Raw genomic sequence first — 25,314 nt, 5'->3', positions numbered from 1 at the left:
TGTGTCTTCCTATTCAGGGTTCTCCTGCATGCGAACTGCTGCGCCTGTCAGAAATGTGATTTCCCATGGCTTGTTGTGGCGGTTGTGGTACTGCTGCTCTGGTCAAAAGCTGTCACCATCACTCCTCTGCCTGCTCCATGCCTGTCTCTTCATCCCTGTTCCTAGCGACACAGCTGACCTTTCCCCGCACAGCCCCGTTCAGATTCCTCAGAGGACTTTGCCATTGCTGCCCTGGGGCAGGCAACTTGGCAGCTGTCACCAGGGTCGTGCTATGGCACAGACCTGGGTGGGGATCCATTCCATGGGAGGGGGCTTGGCCCCGGCTGTCTTTCTAATACTTGGGCCCCTCAGGACAGCTGTCGCACAGGGAGGCACCATGCTGGCCGGAGGCTAAACCACCCCGTCAGATTTTTCTCTGCTTGTGGAGCCCTAGAGGGCAGCCTTTGGGGAGCGACCCAGCCCATGACTGCCCCTTCCCTCAGATCCCCTTAGCAGGCATTTTGGTATTATTGGCCGGATCAATAGGTACCACGTGACCAAGGTAGGCCAATCAGATTCTATCTTGGGAAATTGGCTCTCAACTAGTCTTGGCTGGCAGCTGAAAACTACCCACCAGGGGTAACCACGTGCTCAGGGAGGCAGAGACTGAAGCGGGGAGCCCCTGGCGCTGAGAATTCAGGAAGGTCCTGCTGGTTTTGCAGGGCCCTGTTTTGGTTCCGTGCGAGCTTGGCTGCACTGCCTCTTCTTTTAATCCCTCACCCTAGCATAAATGGGGGCTCTTTACTCATCCAAAATTTGCACGCATTTCCCTGCTGGCCCTCCCTCAGCAGAGGAAATGCTCAGGCCCCTTCCTGGGGTGATTTACTGGTCTAGTCCAGCTGACCCTCGGGCTTTCCGGGAAGCATCTGCAGGGCGGCTCTCGTCACTGCCCCGAGGGCCGCTGCGCACGGGAACCAGTTCTCAGGAAGCCTTTGAGACTGGGTCAGCTCCCGCCCCTAGCTGGACCGGACGAGCAGGGGGTGGAGCCTCCGATGGGTGAGCGGGGCTAGACTCTGCTTGGTTTTTCCTTTTGCAAAATTCAAGTTGCTTTATTTGTTGTAAAATAAAAAGGCAAACGTGTGGTTGTTAAAAAGAGTTACAGCAGAAGAGTTTAGAGAAAAAAGTACTTCACCTCCGATCCCATTACCCAGGAAATATACACACACGCGAACACCTTTCCCCCCCCCCCAGAAAGAACATCAGACCATGCGTATGTTTGGAACTAGCCTTAAAAAAAAAAAAAAAAAAAAGCAGTGTATCAAGAACACAGCTTTAGGACTTCCCTGGTGGTGCTGTGGATAGGAATCTGCCTGCCAATGCAGGGGTCACGGGTTTGATCCCTGGGTTGATTCTGTGGCCACAGGCAACTAAAGCTGGTGGGCCACAACTACGGAGCCCGTGTGCCTAAAGCCTGTGTTCTGCAACAGAAGAAGCCACTGCCGCGAGAAGCCTGGGCACCGGCAGCAAAGAGTAGGCTCCACTCATCCCAACCAGAGAACGCCGGCTGGGAGCAGCCAAGACCCAGCGCAACCAAAAATAAACTATATTCAAAAAAGAAGAACGTGCCTTTTTTCCCCCTCCACTTGACATACAGAATTGTATAAATTTATGTGCAGCATAGTGATATGACTTACATACATCATGAAAGAATTATCACAATAAATTTAGTGAACATCCAGCATCTCATATGGTTACAAAATTAAAATTTTTTTTTCTCTTAGGATTTCCTTTCTTAACAACTTTTATATATAACATACAGCAGAATTAATTATGTTTATCATGTATGTTATATTCCTAGTGATTATTTAAAACTGTACTGAGACTTCCCTGGCAGCCCAGTGGTTAAGACTTCAGACTTCCACTGCAGGGGGCATGGATTTGATCTCTGGTTGGGTAACTGACATCCCACAAGCCCCACAGCGTGGTCAAAGCAAAACGATGTGCATCCCTTTTACTCACTGATGTCAGATGAAGGAAATGGACAAATATGCAGAAAAGCACATACATCACAGCGTTAGGGAGAACAGCAAAAAGTCAAAGCCAACCTAGATGTCCATCAACAGGGTCTGGAAGAAGCAAAAGGATGGATCTGGTGTTGTAGTCCCAGACAGTGACTAATCACACGGTGATTCAAAATGACAATCAAGGCCAGGTGACCTTTCTGTTTCATTAAACCTTATTGTAATAAAGTTTAATAATAAAAGAGGGGAATGACAACATAGGCACGCAAAGATGGCCTCACATAAGCACATGAAAAGATGCTCTACTCCACAGTCAGCAAGGAAACACAAATTAAAGCCATGATTAGATACTACTACACACTATACTACTATACTACTACACACCTATTCAGTTCAGTTCAGTCACTCAGTCGTGTCCGACTCTTTGAGACTCCATGAATCGCAGCACGCCAGGCCTCCATGTCCATCACCAACTCCCGGAGTTCACTCAAACTTACGTCCATCGAGTCGGTGATGCCATCCAGCCATCTCATCCTCTGTCGTCCCCTTCTCCTCCTGCCCCGCATCCCTCCCAGCAGCAGAGTCTTTTCCAATGAGTCAGCTCTTCCCATGAGGTGGCCAAAGTACTGGAGTTTCAGCTTTAGCATCATTCCTTCCAAAGAACACCAGGACTTATCTCCTTCAAAATGGACTGGTTGGATCTCCTTGCAGTCCAGGGGACTCTCAAGAGTCTTCTCCAACACCACACTTCAAAAGCATCAATTCTTTGGCGCTCAGCTTTCTTCACAGTCCAACTCTCACATCCATACATGACCACTGGAAAAATCATAGCCTTGACTAGACAGACCTTTGTTGGCAAAGTAATGTCTCTGGTTTTGAATATGCTATCTAGGTTGGCCATAACTTTCCTTCCAAGGAGTAAGCGTCTTTTAATTTCATGCCTGCAGTCGCCATCTGCCGTGATTTTGGAGTCCCCCAAAATAAAGTCTGACACTGTTTCCACTGTTTCCCATCTATTTCCCATGGAGTGATGGGACCAGATGCCATGATCTTCATTTTCTGAATGTTGAGCTTTAAGCCAACTTTTTCACTCTCCACTTTCATTTTCATCAAGAGGCTTTTAGTTCCTCTTCACTTTCTGCCATAAGGGTGGTGTCATCTGCATATCTGAGGTTATTGATATTTCTCCCGGCACACCTATTACAATAGCTAAAATTAAAAAGATTGGCTATATCAACGCGCTTCCCTGGTGGCTCAGTGCTAAAGAATCTGCCTGCCAATGCAGGAAACATGGGTTTGATCCCTCATCTGAGAGGATCCAACATGCCACGGAGCAACCAAGTTTGTGCGCCACAACTATGAGCTTGTGCTCTAGAGTCCGGGAGCCACAACTACTGAAGCCAGCTCACCCTAGGGCTTGTGTTCCACAACAGGAGAAGCCACCACAATGAGAAGCTTGCACATCGCAACCAGAGAGTAGCCCCTGGTTAGCCCAATTAGGGAAAGCCCATGGATAGCAACAAAAACCCAGCACAGTCAAAAATAAATAAATAAATACAATTATAAAAGTAATGTCTAAAGAAGCCATAGTTTTTTAAAAAAGACTGACCCTATCAAAGATTGGCAGAGATGTAGAGTCACTGGAAATCATATAAATTGCACATTTTTAACACTTTCGAAACACAGCGACAGACAGCTCCCCTGGAAACCTGCCCTGGTTAAAGTCAGCGTGGCAGGGTATAGGAAATAGGCCTGCTTCCAATTCAGGCAGAAATCTCCAGAGCCAGGGCTTGCAAGGTTTGAGGAAGTCTTTCAAGTATGACCCCATGACTTTTGGGCAGCAGCCAGAAATAAGGGCAAATTGGCCACAGAAATCCCTTGGAGTGGCCTTGGAAAATCATTAAGATGATCTGGGGAAGGGGAGACCATTTGTGGCGGGGGAGGCAGTTAGTGGAGAAAGGGAGAGCTGGGGTCAGGCCTGCGGGTGAGCCCAGCAATGTTCATCTCTGACCTGTGACCTTGGGCCAGCCACTTAAACCTTCTAACCACAAACTTCTCAGATGTGAAGCAGAGCGAATATTACTAGCCCCCAAGTATGTGAAAGCGCATTACAAACTCAAATACACGCCACAAAGAACACCCACTCCCTCCCAGGTTATTCCCTGGGGACAACTGCCTGGTGAGGACAGCTAACAAGGGCAGGACCAGGAGCCTGGGAAGGGAGCGGTAGCTGGCAGAATAGTGTCCCCCAAAGATGTTCATATTCCTTTTTTTGTAGTTATTTTTTAAACAGATAATTTGATGTGGATAACATCATTAAAAAATATTTATTTATTTATTGGCTGTGCTGGGTCTTCCTTGCTGCACAGGCTTTGCTCTAGTGGTGGCGAGGGGGGGCTCCTGTCTAGTTGCGGTGCACGGCCTTCTCACTGTAGGGGCTTCGCCCGTTGTGGAGTGTGGGCTCTAGGGCCTGTGGGCTTCAGCAGTTGCGGCACATGGGCTCAGTAATTGTGGCTTCCAGGCTCTCGAGCACAGGCTCAGTAGTGGTGGTGCTCAGGCTTAGTCGCTCTGTGGCTTGTGGGATCTTCACGGATCAGGGATCGAACCCGTGTTTCCTGTATCGGCAGGTAGATTCTTTACCACTGAGCCACCAGAGAAGGCCTTTATCTTTTTTTTTTTTTTTTAATTTGGCTGTACCATGTGGCTTACGGGCTCTTCCTTTCCAAACCAGAAGTCAAGCTGGGGCCACAGCAATGAAAGCCCTGAGTCTTAACCACTGGACCACCGAGGAATTCCCAAGATATCCCCATTCTAATCCTGGGATTAGTATGAGTACATGAGGCTACCTGGCAAAGTGGAGTTCAGGTTGCAGACGGAATTGAAGTTGCTAATCAGCTAACCTTAAAATAGGGAGATTATTCTGGATTATCTGAGTGTGACTACATCCAATGTAATTACAAGTATCCTTCAGTGTGAAAGAGAGAGACTGAAGGAAAACAGAGAGATGGCTTCGTGAGAAGGACTCAGCCCTACAGGGCTGACTTGGAAGATGGATGGAAGGGGCTATGAACCAAGAAATGCAGGGAACATCTAGAAGCTGGAATTCTCTCCTAGAGTCTCCAGAAGGGATTCAGTGAGGCTGCCACCTTCATTTTAGCCCATTTCGGACTTCTAGGATCTATAACTGTAAGGTAATACTTGTGAGTTGTTTTAAGCTTTCTGTTGTTGTTTAGTCGCCAAGTCATGTCTGACTCTTTGGGACCCCAAGGGCCGTAGCCTGCCAGCTTCCTCTGTCCATGAGATTCTCCAGGCAAGAATACTGGAGCTGGTCGCCCTTCCTTCTCCAGGGGATTTTCCCAACCCAGGGATCGAACCTGCATTTCCTGCATTGGCAGGCGGATTTTTTACTGCTGAGCCACTAGGGAGGCCTATTTTAAGCTACTAAGTGGTCATTTATTACAACAGTCATAGAAAATTAATATAGGAGGACAGCTGGGCCCCATGAGCTGCAAGAATAACCGTGGAAGAGACTGGAGTGCCCCCATTCCCCGATTTCCTGGTTGGGGGACAGCACCTGTGAACGTGGGGTGGCAGGCTCTCTGGCAGCCTCTGGGCGACACTGAACAGTGCCCTTCACTTTGCTGTGGACTCATGCCAGAGAGAGACAACCTCGAGCAGAGGATCAAGTGCCAGACTGTGCCTTCTGGAGACAGTGGGGAACCCTTGGGGGTTTCAAGCGGGGTGGGGAGATGATGAGAATAGGCAAGACCAAGGGCCTGGAGTCAGAGAACTGGGTTCCCAGGCTTGTCTCCCTTGGTGACCTTGGGGGCTAGTTACTGAAGCTCCCTGGCTTTGAACTCTAATTTATCAAAACAAGAGGGCCATTTCTGGGGTCGTTGCCAGTCAAGGGTCACAGCTGACCCAGGATAGTCAGGGCCTTTTGGGATCAAAGAGAATTCTCTGGCCTTATACCCCAGAGGGTGAGGAAATTTAAAATTAATAATAATAACAACATTTATTAACCCTAACTACAGATAAAGAAATGTACAAGATCAATGGCTCCTTCGGGTTCTTAGTTCAATGGTCAACCCTGGTTGATAAGGCCAGTGTGATGCTATTAAGCCCTCCAGTTTATCTCAGTCCTCTCTCCCCTTCCCTCTCTGTACTCAGATTCTTTCAAACAAAAAAAAAGATTCTTTCAGTATCAGAAGTGACTGTGACATGGCCCTCCCACCTCAGGGCCTTTATACAAGCCATTCCACCCACCAGGAATGCAGTTCCTCTGCTTTTCACCCTATTAACATCTTCATTCTATGGCCTCAGCTCAATGCCTGTCCAGTTGCCCACCTTCCAGCTAAATCAGATTCCTGTGGACTTGCTCTCGATTTCAGATGACACTTCCCCCACATGTCAGTACACAGAAGTAGATAATTCTACAGTTACCTGCCATCTCTGCCTCCCACTAGACAGACCATGGGAGCCAAGAGGCCAGGATGCTTCTTTAGGAAGCTTGCAGAAGCAATAGATAGATAGATACAGAGAGATGTTTACTGGAGAAATACACAACAGCATCCAAAGGTTAATATGGTTATCATCCAACAGTTTTTCAAATCAGTTATGGGCTCTGAGAAGTTCAGAGGTTCATCTAGAGTCACAGGTAAATCTTGAGAGCACCTGTCTTTGCAGGAGGTGGGGGCTGGGGCCAGGGCCTGTCCGAGCTAGAGGGTCACTGTGAGCAGGGGTTGAGGCTAGAGGAACTTGAGCCTCCCCTCGAGGCAGGTCTGCTGGGGAAGCGCCTTCAAGGGTTGCACTAAAAGAGGATGTGCTGAGCACAGCTGCTCTGGCAGAAGAGGAAGGAACCAGGCGGGGTCGAGCTGGGGCCCCAGACCCTGCTCCCTGCAGCTGCAGCAGAGTCTTCCCCACGGTCCCGGCCCTCACCCCACCACAGTCACTTCTGTAACACTTTCACGCACTCACGCTGCCTCCTATTGCTGTTTAAGTGTTTTTTCAAGCTTAGATAAGGCTTAGGGGTCTGGCCTGCTTACCCACTGCGGGCAGGGACACCAATTGCCACAAGCATTCTGGAGAAGTAATTGGACCACATCCATGAAAAGTTTTCAAGTGCATACCATTTGACTCAGCAATTCTGCTTCTGGGAATTTATCCTAAAGACACTCTAGTGTCAGTTGGCAATGATATCCACACAAGGTGAAAGAGGAGAGTGAAAAATCTCACTTAAAACTCAGCATTCAAAAAACTAAGGTCATGGCATCCAGTCCCATCACTTCATGGCAAATATTAATAGAAAGGGAAAACGTGGAAACAGTGACAGATTTTATTTTCTTGGGCTCCAAAATCACTGCAGATGGTGACTGCAGCCAGGAAATTAAGACACTTGCTCCTTGGAAGGAAAGCTATGACACACCTAGACAGCATATTAAAAGGCGGAGACATCACTTTACCAACAAAGGTCTGTATAGTCAAAGCTATGGTTTTTCCAGTAGTCATGGACGGATGTGAGAGTTGGACCATGAAGAAGGCTGAGTGCTAAAGAACTGATGCTTTCAAATTGTGCTTCTGGAAAAGGCTCTTGAGAGTCCCTTGGACTGCAAGGAGATCAAGCCAGTCAATCCTAAAGGAAATCAACCCTGAATATTCATTGGAAGGAATAATGCTGAAGCTGCAATACTTTGGCCATCTGATGCAAAGAGCTGACTTATTGGAAAAGACCTTGATGCTGGGAAAGATTGAAGGCAAACGGAGAAAGGGGTGGCAGAGGATGAGCTGGTTGGTTAGCATTACTGACTCAATGGACATGAATTTGAGCAAACTCTCAAATAGTGGGAGATAGTGGTGGACAGGGAAGCCTGGCATGTTGCCATCCATGGGGTCACAGAGTCAGACACAACCTAGCAACTGAACAACAGCAACAGTCCACACAAGCAGGTAGTGTTGTTTGTCATGGCAAAGAATCAGAAGCCACCTAATGCCCATCAGTATGAAGCAGGTAAGTAAATTATGCTTCATTGATCCCATGGAAAACTATGCAGCCATTAAAAAGAATGAGCTGATTTATATGAACTGACCTAGGAGGATATTCATAATATATGTATGTATTGTTAAGATTTTTCAAACCATTGCAGAACAATCCATGTTTCTATCATCTATTGCTCAGTAACAAACCACTCCAAAATAGGCATTTGCAGGGCTCACTCATGTGGTTGCCTTCAACTGGGAGCTTAGCTGGGATGGAACTTCCAAGGTGGCCTCTCTTCCTCCAGGGCCTGTCTCCACATGGCGGCTAATCCTTCTGCAATCTAACCTGAGCTTCCTTGTAGTGTGGTGGCTGGATCCCAAGAGTGAGTATTTCAAAAGAACACACGTCAGTGTGCAGGCTCTTATTAAGCCCTTCCTTGTATCTGGCTTATTAAAGCCCCCTTGTCCAAGGCAAGTGACATGATCAGGCCCAAATTCAACATGAGAAGGGTCCACCCCAGGGTACAGATGGAGGGAGGCAAGATGCTTTGGGGGCCATTTCAATAATGATCTAACACAGTATATGCAATTAAATAATATTTTATTAGGAAACTATGCATGTCCTTGGGACTTTCCTGGTGGTCCAATGGTTGGGACTCTGTCCTTCCACTGCAAGAGGTCATGGGTTCAATCCCTGGCAAGGGAATTAAGATCTTTTATTAGGCTCAGAAAAGAAAAAAAAAAACAAAGAAAAACTGTGCATGTTCTTAAAAAGAAATACCATCTTACATATGTGATATTTAACACACATAGTTATGTATATATGTTTATATGTTTGCATACCTGTTGATCTAAGTCTGGAAGACAATTTAAAAAACTATTAATAATGGTTAACTTTCAGGAGTAGAAATTGGTCGGTAGAAGTGGAATTTTTAAGTTTTACTTTATAATTTTCTTTAGGATCTGACTGTTTTAAAAGTGAGATGTGTTATTTTGCAGTAAAATTTTTTGTAATGTACAATGGAAACCTTTGCATGTCGTTAGATGAAAATTTTCAGTACAACTTTTGACAGTGTCACGCCCACTTCCTTAATGCTGGACATTTGGGCCATTTCTAATTTTTCTGCCATCGCAGGCAACATTCTAATGAACATCCTTTGAGCCAAATATTTTCACAAGTCCTAAATTATTATCTCAGGATAAGTTTTGAGAAAAGGAACTGCTGAGTTGAAGGTTAGGAACAGTGTTAAGGATGTAATACATTATGCCAGATTGTCCTGTCAACCAGCAGACAGATTCTCCCAGCCCATCAGTGAGCTAGGGGAGTGTGCGCTGTGATACAGTCTGGTATCCACCCTCATAAGAACCCAGGGCCCATTTCACAGATGGAAGAACTGAGACCCAGAAAGAGGAAGCAACCTGCCCAAAGTCAACACAGCAATATGCAGCCTGGGGGCAGGGGGGTACCAGCTCAGCTGGGAGTCCTTTGCTCCCTCTCTAGTCTCTGATGCCTCATCCCAGGCCCTGTCTCCCCTCCTGCTCAGGGCAAAGTCTATCCCCTCCTGACAGTGAGTGATCTGGGCCCTGCTCAACTGCCTGACCCCTTCTCCTTCATGACATCCCACCCTCACCCTCTGACCTCCACCCGGATTACTTTCAGTTTCCAAAGGAATAAATTGCTGCCTGATCTCTGAACCTTTTTCCAGGCTAACCCCCTGCCTAAACACCCTCCCCTTTGCCACACACCTGCTTCACACTTCCTCCTGGAAGCCTTCCCTGATCACCTGAGAGGAAGTTCAGCAACAAGGTCACATGCACACTGCCGGATTTTCTATTCATTCATTCCTGCTTGCATTCACCCAACGTTAACTGGGTGCTAATCTGTGCCAGCCACCAGGCTAGACAGCGGAGATGTGGGGTGAACAGACCCTCCCTGCCCTGGGGTTGGAGGCTGGGAAGGAATTGAGAAGGAGACAGACCATGCCAGTCCAAAGGTAAACAGTGCTAGACTGTACATGGGCCATGCACACGTGGCAGTCCCACATTCCTCCAACTCAAATAATAAAAGCATTCATTTAAACAGGGAAAACCTGGGACTTCCCTGGCAGTCCAGTGGTTAAGACTGCATGCTTCCAATGCATGCTTCCTGATCAGGGAACTAAGATCCCACATGCCACATGGCCTAAAAATAAAACAAATTAATTAATTAAATAAAATTTTGATTAAAAAAATAAAAGGAGAAAACCTTAAAAAGTCCCAGAGGTGATATAGATTATTTCAATTATCCTGTTCCCTAAATATCTATAAACTTGATAACCATACTAGCTTACATTTGTTCCAGCCTGCTCTGTGCCCCTGACATGTATTAACTCACCAAATCCTTGTCATCACCTGCAAGATAGGGACCATTATTGTCCCCATTATACAGAAGAGGAAACCGAGGCTCAGAGACTTCCATCATTTGCCCATAATCACCGAGTTGGACACTCCAGGCTTTGGACACACAAAGTCAGGGTCCTGCGTCCTGTATTCTTAGCCACTATACCACACAGCTACAAATTAAGCACAAACCAAACTGCAAGAACAGCAGCATTTAGAGCTACTGCACAAACCGAGTGTGACAGACCGTGATGTTTTGCAGAAGTGAGGTTGGCCCACCACCATGTTGAGTTCAGCCTGTGTGTTCCCCAGGGTCCCTGGCCTGCCCGCTATAGTTCTCTTTCCAAACCACAGGGAAGTCATCGGCTTTTTGTCCTCCACTTGGCATAACAGCAACTTCTTTTGTTTTTAATTTAATTTGGAATCGATAATGCTTTCACATGGTTCCAAAATTTTTAAAAACTATGTGTACAGGGCTTTCCTAATGGCTCAGTGGTGAAGAATCTGCCTGCCAATGCAGGAGATATGGGTTCGATCCCTGATTCGGGACGATCCCACATGCCTCAGAACAACTAAGCCTGAGCACTGCAACTACTGAGCCTGTGCTCTAGAGCCCGGGAGCCACAACTACTGAAGCCCAGGAGCCCACGAGCCTGTGCTCTGAAGCAAGAGAAGCAACTGCAATGAGAAGCCCGAGAATCGCAACTAGACAGCAGCCCCCGCTCTCTGAAACTAAAGAAAACCCTCGCATTGATGAAGACAGAGCAGAGTCAAAAATAAATAAATAGTTTTTTAAAATTATGTGTACATAGATTGATCTAGATACAATATCCACCTGTCTCCAGGAGAAGGCAGTGTTCTGGGCTTCTTAGGTGTCTTTCAGAGATAGTTTCTGCAAACACAAATACATATTCTGTTTTTTTTTTTTTTCTCTCATTAACAGAAGGAAAGTCCTACATCACATCTGCAGCTCTGTTCCACGCTCTTTTGCTTAACAGAGGATCTTAGAGATCGTTGTATATTGGTAGAGACAGGGCTTCCTTTTTCCTGTTCACAGCTGTGTCGTGTTCCTGCCTGTCCTCTGACCACGCACATGGGGCTGGTCCTGACCATCACAACTGCCTCGTTTTGGTGTAAGGCATGGTGGCAAACAGTCTTTAAGATGACCTCCAGTGATGCCCATCTACTGGTATGCCTGCCTCCATGTGTAATCCTTGCCTCCTGAAAGCAGGCTGGTCTAGAGGTTGGCTTTTAATGAGTAGATATAGCGAAAGTCATGGGATGGCTCACAAGGCTTAGAAGCTGTGACATGCTTGTAGCAACAAGCTACTAAAACCAAACGTCCAGATCTTGGTTTCTAAATACCATTCTCCACTAAAACTAATCAGGGTACCTTCAAGAAAAAGCAGAGTCCAAGGCCAAAACAGGGAAAGTATAAAAATAAGCCTGAAGCATCTTGTAGTGCAGGAAAGCTAAGAAAGCCTCAAAAACCAAAAGGACAGGGGAGTGTCAGAGGGACATAGGAGCCAACCCGAAAGAGGGCCCAACGGCCAAAGCTGGAACCATATGAGCAGCAAAATAAATAATGTCGTATTGGATTTTACAACTCAAAGTATAAAATAACTATGTGAGTCCATACTGATATAAGAAAATGAATAAACAATAAATGGGAGGGGACTTCTGTGGTGGTACAGTGGATAGGAATCCACTTGCCAATGTAGGGAACAGGGGGTTCGAGCCCTGATCCGGAAGTATTCCTCACGCCAAAGAGCAGCTAAGCTGGTAAGCCCATGCACCACAACTACTGAGTCTGCGTACTGCAGCTACTAAGTCTCAGTACCCTACAGCCCAGGCACTGCAACAAGGGAAGCCCTCACGGGAAGCCTTTGCACCATAACGAGGAGTAGCTACCACTTGCCACAACTAGAGAAAGCCCTCACAGAGCAACAAAGACTCATCACAACCAAAAATAAACAAACAGGAGAGGCTTCCCTAGTGGTCCAGTGTTAAGACTCCGTGTTCCCAACATGGGGGGCACAGGTCTGATCTCTGGCCAGAGAACTAATATCCTATATGCCGCACGGCTTGAACAAAAAATAAAATAATAACATTTTGTTTTGAAACTGGGAGAGAAGGAACAATTCATCTCTACAGAAGAATTCCGACTAATTTACTATACTCTTCCAGGAGATGAAGTTTAATTCCCTGGTCCTTGAGCATAGGCTCCCTTTGGTGACTCGCTTCTGAAGAATACAGAGGAGGAAATGGCAACCTTACAGTGGAGAAATCTATCAGGCTCCACCTTAACCACGACACTCAAGAGGTGAAAGTTTATTTCCTAGGTGATGTCATATGGGCATCATGCACCCACTAATATGACGTAATGAGGAGGGCGCTGGATCCACTTCTGTAGTTTCCTGCTCCCAAATCCAAAACCCCAACATAATCAAAGGGGAAGACACCAAACTCAAATTGAGAGACATTCTACGAAATACTTGGCCAGATCTCCTCAAAACTCCAGGTCGTGAAAAGCAAGGAAAGACACAAGAGAGAGAGCAGGAGAAGTCAAGCTGACACGCCAAAATGCAGCGTGGCATTCTGGATGGGTTCCTGGAGCAGGACATCAGTGTGAACTGCAGCGAAACGTGAGTAAAGGCTGGAATTTCCTTCATAGCAACGCGCCAACGTTGTTTCCTCTTGACAAAAGCTACATGGTAAATTTAGGATGCTAACATTAGGGGAATCCGGGTTAGGGGTTTACAGAAACTCTCTGTATTATCTTGGCAATTTTTCTGTAAATCTAATATTATTCCCCAAAATTATTTATTTATTTATTTAGCTGTGCCAGGTCTTAGGTCTTATGGTTTATGGGATCTTTAGTTGCCATGTATGGGATCTAGTTCCCCAGGACCACAGGTCAAACCCAGGCCCCCTGCATTGGGAGCTAGGAGTCTTAGCCACTGGACCACCAGGGAAGTCCCTATTCCAAAAAATTTTAAGGGTATTAACAAAATGGGAATTCTCCGGCAGTTCAGTGATTAGGACGCTGTGCTCTTACTGCTGAGCCTGGGTTCAATCCTTGGTCAGGGAACATGCCACAATTAAGAGCGCGAGTGCCACAACAAAGGCCCCAGAGCAGCCAAATAGATGAATAGATATTAGGGAAAAAAAATACACACACAAAGCCTGCCACACAGTAGAGGGATGTGTGAATGAATGAATGAATGAAGGGGAGTAAGGATGAGGAACACTGGGTTTGGAGTCGGAAGACCTGCTTGCACTCTCTTCTCAGCCTTACCCTTCAAGAGCTGTGTGACCTTGGGTGAGTGACGTCCCCTCTCTGAGCCTCAGTTTGCCCACCAGGGTCTCTCAGAGAGCTGCTGGGAGAGTCCTGCACACAGGGGCAGGCCTGGTGTGCGGGAGGGCATGAAGAGCAGCCTCCACGTGCTTCTTGACCTTGGCGAGTCTGGTGCTGCTGTTCAGATACACACGGATGCACATGGCAGTTTGCCAGAAATTCCTGGGGCTCTGTGACCCCGAGTTCTTCCTCGAACAGCCCCACCCTAGAAGATGGGCCCTGACCCTGGAAGGAGGAGGCGGTGGGGGGGTTGCGGGGGCACCAGGTCAGAAGACTCTCCCTGATGGACAGACCGGACCACACCAGACAGGCTGGGCCTCCCTCAGTGGAGAGTTCAAGCTCTAGAATGTGCAGCATCAGCGCTTCCTTCCTCCGGGTGGCCGGTAGCATCTGGGGGCAGCAGGAGGGCCTTGCCCTGATATCCCTGTGGCCGAGGTGCTCGGATGGGACACTGCGAGAAACGTGGACAGTCACCTTGGGGAGCTGAAGGGGTAGATGGTCCTGAGGTCATGCACTCGGAGCCATAGCCAGAGGAGGACCGAGTCCTGGCTAAGAGGGACGTGGGCAGAAGTGGCCTAGCATCGTTTCCTGATCTGACCCATGAAAAAATCTCTCACTTCATCCTCTGCCCTCTCTTTCCCCATCTGCCAGCTGGGTGTCTGTGCCCAGGGCCACCTGAGAAGCCACGTGTGAACTCGCAGAGCCCCCTCATACAGCCGGATCCCAGGAGAGCTCTGTGAGCCCTTCTGACCCACCCCTCCCTGCTGGGGACTGAACTTCACAAGACGAAGAAATTAACTCCCAATCTGTTCAACACTGAGATTTCAAGTGTCATTGGCCATTGTAACCTGTGTACTTTGTTTTTTCTACCAGGCTCATTTTAGGCAAACCTGTTTAAAATTTTTATCTTTTTTTCCCCCACCAGTTTACCAAACTAAGACAGTTATGTCGTAAAATGTTCAAACAGGACAGAAATAATGAGTGATGGTCTTCTGTGCACCCTCCCTGCTTTTGCAATGAAAGAGAAAACCACTATTAATAGTTTGGATAAATTCCCCTAGATTTTTTGGCTAGGCCACGACAGCATATTTTTAGACAAAAAGGATCACACCATACACATTGTTCTGCAAGATTTCTTTTCACTTAGCAGCATACCGTGGATATCTTCCCATGTTTGGACACAGGAATCCATTTCATTTTTTAAACATTGGTCTAGTATTTCATGGTAGCTTCCCTGGTGGCTCAGATAGTAAAGCGTCTGCCTGCAGTGCAGGAGACCTGGGTTCAATCCCTGGGTTGGGAAGATCCCCTGGAGAAGGAAATGGAAACCCACTCCAGTACTCTTGCCTGGAAAATTCCACGGACTGAGGAGCCTGGTAGGCTACAGTCCATGGGGTGGCGAAGAGTCGGACACGACTGAATAACTTCACTTTCTAGTATTTCATAGTGGTGGAGTGATAAAGAATCTGCCTGCCAATGCAGGAGATGCAGGAGACTCTGATTCAATCCTTGGGTCGGGAAGATCCCCTGGAGTAAGAAATGGCAACCCTCTCTGGTATTCCTGCCTGGAAAAGTCCTCGGACAGAGGAACCTGGCAACCTGCACAGTCCACGGGGTCACAAAGAGTCAGATACTACTATAGGCTTCCCTGGTGGCTCAGTAGCAAAGAATCCACCTGGAAATAGGAGACTCAGGTTGGATCCCTGGGTCCAGAAGATCCCCTGGAGAAGGAAATAGCAACCCCTTCCATCATTCTTGCTTGGAGAATCCCATGGACAGAGCAGCCTGGCGGGCTGCAGGCTACGGGGTCGTAAAAGAGTTGGACACGACTTAACAACTAAACAACAGCAGCATTTCATAACAAGTGTACATGAAAATGGATTTAATAGTACCAGTTATTTACTGCTGTATAACAGTAACTGCTGCTGTAAAACAAGCTCCCCCAAAATTCAGCAGCTTAGAGAAATAAACATTTAGCGACTTCCTTGGCAGTCCAGGGGTTAAGAGTCTGCGCTTTGACTGCAGGAGGTGCGAGTTCCATCCCTGGTCAGGGAAACTAGGATCTTATATGCATTGCGTGCGGCCAAAGAAAAGACAAACACTGACTATCTTAGAGGTCCTGGGGGTCAGGAATCCGGGAGTGGCTCAGCTGAATTGTTCTGGCTCTGGGTCTCTCAGCAGTCAGGCTGCAGCGGCTGGAGAATCGGCTTCCAGGTTCACCTCTGTGATTGCTGCTGGCGTCCGTTCCTTGCTGGCTTTGACTGGACATTTCAGTTCCTTGACCTCCCCATAGGCCGTCTGAGTGTCCCCAGGATGTGACAGTTCCTTGTCCTGGAGACAGCCCCGGGTGGAGGCCACAGTCTTTCACAACCTCACCTCAGAAGTGGTTATATGGGGACTTCACTGGTGGTCTAGCGGTTTAGACTTTGCTTCCCAATGGAAGGGGTGAGAGTCTGATCCCTGATCAGGGAACTGAGACCCCACAGGCCTCACGACCAAAAAAGAAAACAAAACAACACATAAAACAGAAGCAATATTGTAACAAATTCAATAAATGCTTTACAATGGTACACACACACCAAAAAAAAACTTCAAAAAAATAAAGAAGTGGTTATCATACTGCAAGGGTGGGCCTGTCACTGTCACGCAGAGCATCTCTCGTACATGTGGGAGGGGCTTCCCAAGGAGGAATCCCAGGGATCCAGGCACTCTGGGGCTACGTGGAGGATGGATTGTGGAGATTTGCCCTTCTCTTCATCTCAAATCCTGCTGCTGTGAGCCTCCTTGCTTGTTTCCCTCCATCAGAGAAGATCCCCTGGGCAATTTACGTGCATCAACTCACGTGGTTCTCCCCACGCTGCAGTGAGGCAGACATAGTCCTTGTGCCCGCTTCACAGATGAAGGATTCGATGATCCTCGCGGTCCCTTGGTTCAGTCCTGTGAGGATTCCCAGCACCCTAGGGAACTGAGGAGTCTTGGGATAAGGTTCCTGGTGGGCTTTTTTTTTGTTGTTTGTGCTGGATCGTAGTTGTGGCATTAGGGATGTTTGATCTTTGCTGTGGCTTACAAACTCTTAGTTGCGGCATATAGGATTTAGTTCCCTGACTGGGGATCAAACCCAGGCCCCCTGCATTGGGAGCAAAGAGTCTTAGCCATTGGACTACCAGGGAAGTCCCTAGATGGGCTCTTCTGATGGGAAAAGAGTGTCAAGGGAGCGGAGCAGTGAAGATGACCGAGAACCACAGTAACATCAGTCTCATCTCTTGACCTGCTGTAGGTAAGTGACAGGTGGGGCAAGGCTGCGACTCCATCATACAGATGAGGAAACAGAGGCTCAGAGAGGCAGAGACTTGTCTCCGGCTGCCCAGCTGGTCAGTACAGGCCCAGGGGTCACACCCGTGTCCCCTGACTCCTCGACCCTCCTCCCAGATCCCCAACCAGGTGGAGCGCACCGCACAGAACATGCATTAACTCCTGCAGTCTCCAAAGGAGACCCATGAGGTCAGTTTTACCCTCCCTCCCATTTGGCAGAAGAGGAGAACGTGGCTCTGAGACAGAAGGTGTGAAAATGCTGCAAAGGCCGCAGGCAGGCCATAGTCACGGGCAGACTGGGGGCTGCTGGGAGCTCTGCAGAGGACCAGAGGAGAGAGGAAGGAAAGAGGAGGCAGGGCTTCACCTGAGCGATTAGCTCCCGAGTCACTGCTATTGACAATTCATATCTTTGAGGTGGAACCGGAAACAGGATGTAGGTTTCCCTTTAGGGGGCAGGTGCCCCAAATGGCCACGTACCATCAGATACACAGAAACACCATCCGCAAGCAGTGCTGCTGAGGGTTAGAGTGCAGGCTCTGGAGGCAGACGGGCTCCTTGCTGGCTGTGTGACTGCAGACGCCTGGCTTGACCTCTCCGGGCCTTTGTTCGGAGGACCAGCGAGACACTCAGTAAATAGTGACAAGGGCTCTTTTCAGTGTTGGGAGGTGGGAGCAATTTTTTGCCAAAAGAGGAAGCAAAGCTGAAGGACTGCTTGGCCGTTGTTATCCCCCTCCCCATTGTGCTGACCACTGGCAGCCCAGTGCCCCAGGGACCTTGAACAAGCCCATGTGTGCGTGCTAAGTCGCTTCAGTCGTGTCCGACACTTTAAGACCCATGGACTGTAAAGCACCTCTGTCCATGGACACCTTTGCCCAAAAACAGTGAGCTCGCTGCACAAGGACAGCTTCCAGACAAGCCCCTGGGCCCCGCCACACTGGTGCCCCCAGGCTCCTCCGGCGGGGTTGCCCAGTCCTGAGGTCGCCCTGCTGCTGACCCAGAACTCCCTGCTGCGTTCCTGTGACAAGCTTGTTGAGCCCCTCCAGGTACCAGGCCTGGCCCTGCCTTCCCAGAGTCCACCTCCCAGGGCCCCACCTGGGCCCCAGAAATGTTGCCTGCACTTGGGAACTGCAATCCAAGCTCTCAGTGGTGTCCTGAGTTTCGGGGTGACAGTAAGGGAGAGACAAGTTTCTGGAAAAGGACACTGGACTGGCAGCTAAAGGCCCAGGTCTAGGCCCAACTTGACCTTTGTCAGGCTGTATGACTTTGAGTAGTCTCTGTTTCTCTCTGGGCCTTACAACTGAAGGGACTACTAGATGGTCCCTCTCTCTTTCAAATTAATCAAAACAGAGGTAATACTCGGGAGTCAGTCACCCCCTAGTTTTTTTTTTTTTAATTGATGTATAGTTGATTTACAAAGTTGTGTTAGTTTCAGATGTAAAGTGATTCAGTTTTATAATATACATATATATATACTTTTTCAGATTCTTTTCCATTATAGGTTATTACAAGATATTGAATATAATTCCCTGTGCTATACAATAGGTCCTCGCTGTTTGTCTATTTTAGTGTGTATGTATTAATCCCAAACTCCTAATTTATCCCCCTCCACACCTTTCCCCTTTGGTAAATTTGTTTTCTATGTCTGTGAGTCTCTTTCTGTTTTGGAAATAAGTTCATTTGTATCTCTTTATTTTTTTTCAGATTCCACATAAAAGTGATATCATATTTATCTTTCTCTGGCTGGCTGGCTTACTTCACGCAACATGATCGTCGCCAGGCATTGATTCACATTTTAACATCTTTAAAATCAAGATGCATTTTTTTACAGTCAGCCGTGCACCTGACATGTATAATTGGCAGTGCTTATTTCTCCATGGTGCATAAGTAATGGTGCGTGTTATAGTTGGTGATGTCTTAGATTCACTGAAGTGTGGCATTATTTTGACAAAATGACAATGATTTTAAATTTAAAAAGAGCTAATTGGAACAGCTGCTGTTTATTGCACTTCTACTGTAGATCAAGCGCTGGGCTTCCTGCCCATGTGCTTACTTAATATTACAATTCTAGAGTATTATCAAATTCGTTAGATGAAGAATTCGGGGCTCAGAGAAGCTAAGCGACTTCCTTAATGTCACCCAGCCAGGAAGTGATCGATACAAGATATATATAGTTGTTCAACCACTAAGTCGTTCGACTCGTTGCAATCCCATGGATAGCAGCACGCCAGATTTCTCTCCCCTTCACTATTTCCTGGAGCTTGCTCAAACTCATGTCCATTAAGTCGGTGGTGCCATCCAACCATCTCATCCTCTGTCATCCCCTTCTCCTCCTGTCCTCAGTCTTTCCCGGTATCATATGAATCATTGTGCTGTACACCTGAAACGAACATAATATTGAAAATCAGCTATACTTCAGTTTTTAAGCATGTGAATAAATGGGCGTCTTAGAATTGATGCAATACAGTCCAGGTATGGGAAACAAAACCAACTTAACGTGAAAAGGAAGATAACAACACGCATTGGTTTCCTGTCTGTCCCTCCCCGTCTCCCCACGCCACCCCCCTCCCCTAGAAGCAACCACTTTTGAGTCTTCGGGTTTATTTTTTTTCTAGCACTTACGCATTTCATGCTTCTAAGCAATCAGCACATACTGCTATCTTTTGATACATACCTTCTAGCCAATTTTTCCTCCCTGCTCTGTTTACCTGTCTTCCATACGCTCTCTGCCCACTACCTGTTTTGAGAAGGAAGGATTTTGCTTTCCTGCGTCATCCCCACCCCCATTTCCTGTACTCTATCTTCTATTGCGGAAGTACCGTCGAGGTTTGGTGTTAAATCACTAGTCGCACTTAAGATTTACACACTTATTTGTGCAACTCACTGAATATACTTAATATCTCAATTTAAAAATCACTGTTCAGTGTTTACGTGATTTTTCTTCTGCAAATATTATATAGCTAAGCATTGTTTTTTTTCTGTTTTCCTGAAGCTAATTACTTTTTATTGAGCTATAATTGATGAACAGTAAAATGCACATATTTAAAAGGTACAAGTACCAGACTTCCCTGGGGATCCAATGGCTAAGACTCCACATTTCCAGTGCAGAGAGTGTGGGTTCGATCCCTGGTAAGGGAACTGAGATTCCACATGCCCTGTGGCCACACACACATACACAAAAGGCATAAGAAGTACACGTTTCAGTATGTGACCACCAGTGATTTCATCACCACAATCCAGATAGTGACCGGATCCGTTACCTCCATGAGCCCCTCACATCCCTTTGTAAGCCTGTTCTTCCCACCCTCCCTGACACCCCACCCCTCTTCTGTCACTGTAGTTTCTGTCATTGCGTTTTCTGGGACTTAAACAGATTCACACAGTATGAACGCTTTTTGTCTGGCTTCTGTCACTCAGCATCGTTATTTTGAGATTCATCCATATTGTTGCTATGAATGTCAGTGAGTCACTCTTTTTTTATTTGGCTGAGCAGACTCTTCATTCATGGGTTCAGTTGCCCCATGGTATGTGGGATCTTAGTTCTCTGACCAGGGAGCCAACTTGTGACTCCTGCATTGGAAGGAAGATTCTTAACCCCTGGACCACCAGGGAAGTCTCTGATTCAGTCCTTTTTATTGCCAAGTATTGTGGTATGGATGACCACACGGTCATTTGAGCCACTTTTGCCTATTGTGAGTAAGGCTGCTGTGAACATCCTGGAAAAGACTTTGCTTGCTAAGTCACTTCGGTCGTGTCCGACTCTTTGAGACCCCATGGTCTGTAGCCTGCCAGGCTCCTCTGCCCATGAGATTCTCCAGGCAAGAATACTGGAGTGGGTTATCATCTCCTTCTCCAGGGGATCTTCTCAACCCAGGGATCAAACCCGGGTCTCTTATGTCTCTTGCATCAGCAGGCAGGTTCTTTACCACTAGTGTCACCTGGGAAGCCCAAGACTTTAGGAGGACATGAGTTTGATGCTTTTGAACTGTGGTGTTGGAGAAGACTCTTGAGAGTCCCTTGGACTGCAAGGAAATCCAACCAGTCCATCCTAAAGGAAATCAGTCCTAAATATTCACTGGAAGGACTGATGCTGAAGCTGAAGCTCCAATACTATGGCCACCTGATGTGAAGAACAGACTCACTGGAAAAGACTCTGATTCTGGGAAAGATTGAAGGCGGGAGGAGAAGGGGACGACAGAGGATGAGATGGTTGGATGGCATCACCGACTCAATGGACATGCTGCTGCTGCTGCTGCTGCTGCTAAGTAAACTCCGGGAGTTGGTGATGGACAGGGAGACTTGGCATGTGCAATCCATAGTGTTGGAAAGAGTCGGACACAACTGAGTGACTGAACTGAACTGAAGTTTTCATTCCTTTGGGGTAAATACCTGAGAGTGGATTTGCGGGTTCTGCTGTCTATGGGGTCGCACAGAGTCTGACACAACTGAACCAATTTAGCAGCAGCAGCAGCAGTAAATATAGGTTTAATTTTATAAGAGCTGAAAAATTGTTTTCTAAAGTGGTTTTTCCATTTTACAATCTACCAGCAGGATAGGAGAGTTCCAGTCATTCCCTCACCAACCCTTGGGATTATTGGCCTTTTTAAAATTTAGCCATTTCAGTGGGCAGGCAGGGGTATCTCACTGTGACTTTAATTTGTACTTCCCTTACAAATAGGGCTTCCCTGGTGGCTCAGAGGTTAAGGAGTCTGCCTTCAATGCAGGTAGACCTGGGTTCGATCCCTAGGTCGGGAAGATCCCCTGGAGAAGAAAATGGCAACCCACTCCAGTACTCTTGCCTGGAGAATCCCATGGACAGAGGAGCCTGGAGGGCTACAGTCCACGGGGTCACAAAGAGTCGGACTGGACTGAGCGACTTCACTTTCACTTTCCCTTACAAATAATGATGTTGAGTATCTTTTTATATGTTTATTGGCTATGCACATATCTTCTTTAGTGAAGTAATTTTTCAAATATTTTGCCCACTTTTAAGTTGAGCTGATTGTCTTATTATTGAGTCGTAGACATTGTTTTTGGAGAAGGCAATGGCACCCCACTCCAGTACTCCTGCCTGGGAAATCCCATGGGCGGAGGAGCCTGGTGGGCTGCAGTCCATGGGGTCTCAAAGAGTTGGACACGACTGAGTGACTTCAATTTCACTTTTCTCTTTCATGCATTGGAGAAGGAAATGGCAACCCACTCCAGTGTTCTTACCTGGAGAATCCCAGGGATGGGGGAGCCTGGTGGGCTGCTATCTATGGGGTCACAGAGTCGGACACGACTGAAGCGACTTAGCAGCAGCAGCAGACATTGTTTGTGCATTCTGGATACAAGTCCTTTTCAGGGGTGTGTATTACGAATATTTTTATCCTAATCTGTGGCCTGCTTCTTGATTCTCTTAGCGACAACTTTTGAGGGCAAAGATTTAAACATCTGAGTCTAATTCATCAAGTTTTTCTTATATAATTTGTGCCTTTTGTGTCTTTTCCAAAAAAAAAAAAAAACAATGGCTTAAAAAGTTTCTTTAGTTTTGGGAGGGAGATAAATTAGGCTTTTTTCTTCTCCTTCTTCTCCTTCTTCTCCTTCTTCTCCTTCTTCTCCTTCTTCTCCTTCTTCTCCTTCTTCTCCTTCTTCTCCTTCTTCTCCTTCTTCTCCTTCTTCTCCTTCTTCTCCTTCTTCTCCTTCTTCTCCTTCTTCTCCAGTGTGTGGCATGTGGGATCTTAGTTCCCCAATCAGGGACAGAACACACACCCCCTGCACTGGAAGGCAGAATCTTAACCACCAGACTGCGAGGGAAATCCCAGGCATGCATGACTAATCCATCTTCTTACCAAGGATGGATTAGCTCCTTTTCTTCAATGGGAAATTCCCTCCCACCCTGCTCTGCATCCCCTTCCTCCACAAGAGGTCAGACAGGTATGGTGGATGGGGCAAACAGAGTTCCTTTTCACACACACCTGGCTCCAACCACTCACAGATCTGCAGCCTTGGGCCCCTCTTTCCCAACAGGGGAAGTCAGGGCAACACCTTGACCTCAGGAACAGGGGGCAAGGTCAGACAAGCAGAGGGCTGTCACCGGGCTTGGGGCTCTGCAGGTGAGCCCGTGAGTGGCCCACTGGGCAGCTGGTGGCAGACTTTTGGCCACCTCTGGCCTTTTGTCAGGGGTCAGATGAGGCTCTCACACCCTCACTGCAGTGGGAAGATTGGGGCCAGAAAAGGAAGGGGAGCCAGAATCACACAGCCAGCCCAGGTAGGTAGCGAAGCCAGCTTTGGTTCCTAAGCTCGGTCCACACCCCGAGCTGCCTCTAGGATAGCCACCCTGGTAGAACTGGCCACGGCTTCTCCCTGGGGTGGTGGAAGAGACTGCTCCCCTCCAGGACAGGACACTCCTGAGGCCTCGCTCCTATCTCACCATCCCCACCCCTCCAGCCTGGGACTCCCAGGGCTACGCCTGACTGTGGCTTTATAGCGCCACCTACAGGACACACAGAGAACGACATGCCACAAGCCTCCCAGCCCCGATTCCCGAAACTCTGGGCTGGGAAGGCGCAGGTGGACAGCGCGCCCCCCTGTGGCCTCCTAGAGCTCTGCCCCCTACACGGGTCTCCAGCACTATCAAGTGAAACAGGACACACACACTTCCTTAACACTTAGAAATTTTATTATCTTTATGCTTATTGAACGCACTATTTTAAACAGACATTTTAATCATATACCACTATGTGCACACATAAAAAGGAAACTATGATCAAAATAATTCGTGAAGGTATTCCTGAAACGTTTGCACATGCAGAATCTTTTTTTTTCTTTTTTTTTACTTCATGTTATTTCTTTCTTTTTCTTTGAAGTATGGGCTTCCCAGGTAGCACTAGTGAGAATCCGCCTGCTGATGCAGGACGCATGAGACACGGGTTCAATCACTGGGTCAGAAAGACCCCCTGGAGGAGTATAGTTGATTTAGACTCTGATTCTTGTTTTTTTTAATTTTTTAAAAATATATTTGGCTCTGGTAGGTCTTAGTTGCAGCACGTGGGATCTTTAGTTGCAGTATGTGGGATTTAGTTCCCTGACCAGGGATAGAACCCCAGTGCCCTTCATCAGGAGTGCAAAGTTTTAACCACTGGATCCCTAGGAAAGTCTTGGAATCTGACTTTTTTAGGTCACTTTTTCACTGGGAGTCACTGAAGTCTGTGCTGTCCCAGGAAATATTGTCCTATATCATCAAGAGCTTGGGTAAAGCGGCTTTTCTTCAGAGTATCCCACTCTTGAGGCTTCTCTGCTGGCTCAGTGTTAAAGAATCCGCCTGCCAATGCAGAAGGCATGGGTTCAGTCCCTGGGTCAGACGGATCTCCTGGAGAAGGAAAGGGCATTCCACTCCAATATTCTTGCCTGGGGAATCCCATGGACACAGGAGCCTGGCGGGCTGCAGCCCATTAGGTTGCAAAGAGCCGGACACCACATACTGACTAGACAACAACAACGCCACTGTTGTCTTGGGGGTGTCCTTCCAAGCTGCAAGTTTTCACACAAACCGGCAGGTACTGGAGAATATGTCACAGCTGCTATCCAGTCACTGCAATTAAAATATATGTCCTGACTTCAGAGATGTTAAAATGTGAGGTGAAAACACATCTTAGAATGGATGGCATAGGGTGTTAACACTACTTGTTCAACAAAGCTGCTGGGGTGCCTACTCTCTGCCACGCCTGTGTAAAGGCCAGGAGACACAGTCCCCAACAAGACTGTCTTGTCCCTGCTCTCAGGGAGAGACACCAAACAAGTGGAGACAGACATCAAACAAATAATCACAGATAGCATTGTTTAGTGACCACCGCTGTGTGACGACAGGGGTCAGTAGCAGGAGTGATTGTGTCTGGGATCAGGTCAGGCTGACCCTGAAAAAATGGCATCTGAGCCCTGATGAATGAGTAGTACTGAGCCGGGGAGACAGGCACAGACTTACAAGGTAAGAGCATCTGTAAAGGCCCTGGGCTGGGGCGGAAGAGTGCAGGGGCTACAGAGTAACTGCAGTGTGGTGACGAGGAGGGAGAGGCAGGACATGGAGCTGGAGAGGAGGGAAGGGGCAGATCCTGAGGGCCCTTTTCCAAAGCAAACTGAGGAGCCACTGCAGGGTTCTACTTGGAAACAGAGTCAACCTAGAGATGATCATTCCAAGCGAAGGAAGCCAGACAAAGGCAAACACCATAGGGTTTCCCTGATATGCGGGACCTTAAGAAATGTTACAGGTGAACTCATTTCCAAATAGAAGGAGACTCACAGATGCAGAAAACA

At 47.4% G+C, this 25,314-nt stretch overlaps 1 long non-coding RNA gene across 1 annotated transcript; it reads right to left on the bottom strand.

Annotated features, from left to right (window-relative positions):
- Positions 1 to 8,560: 8,560 nt before the first annotated feature.
- On the bottom strand, positions 8,561 to 10,603 carry LOC121818945 (uncharacterized). Its single transcript, XR_006059011.1, has 2 exons — positions 10,351 to 10,603; positions 8,561 to 8,670 (listed from the first exon to the last, which is right to left on the bottom strand). It is a non-coding gene; the product is annotated as an uncharacterized LOC121818945 (long non-coding RNA).
- Between the last annotated feature and the right edge of the window lie 14,711 nt (positions 10,604 to 25,314).

Source organism: Ovis aries, chromosome 3 (assembly GCF_016772045.2).
Source record: "Ovis aries strain OAR_USU_Benz2616 breed Rambouillet chromosome 3, ARS-UI_Ramb_v3.0, whole genome shotgun sequence".
In the NCBI taxonomy this organism is placed as follows: domain Eukaryota; kingdom Metazoa; phylum Chordata; class Mammalia; order Artiodactyla; family Bovidae; genus Ovis; species Ovis aries.
Note: the sequence above shows the minus strand (reverse complement) of the source record. Positions and strands in the feature narration are given on the sequence as shown.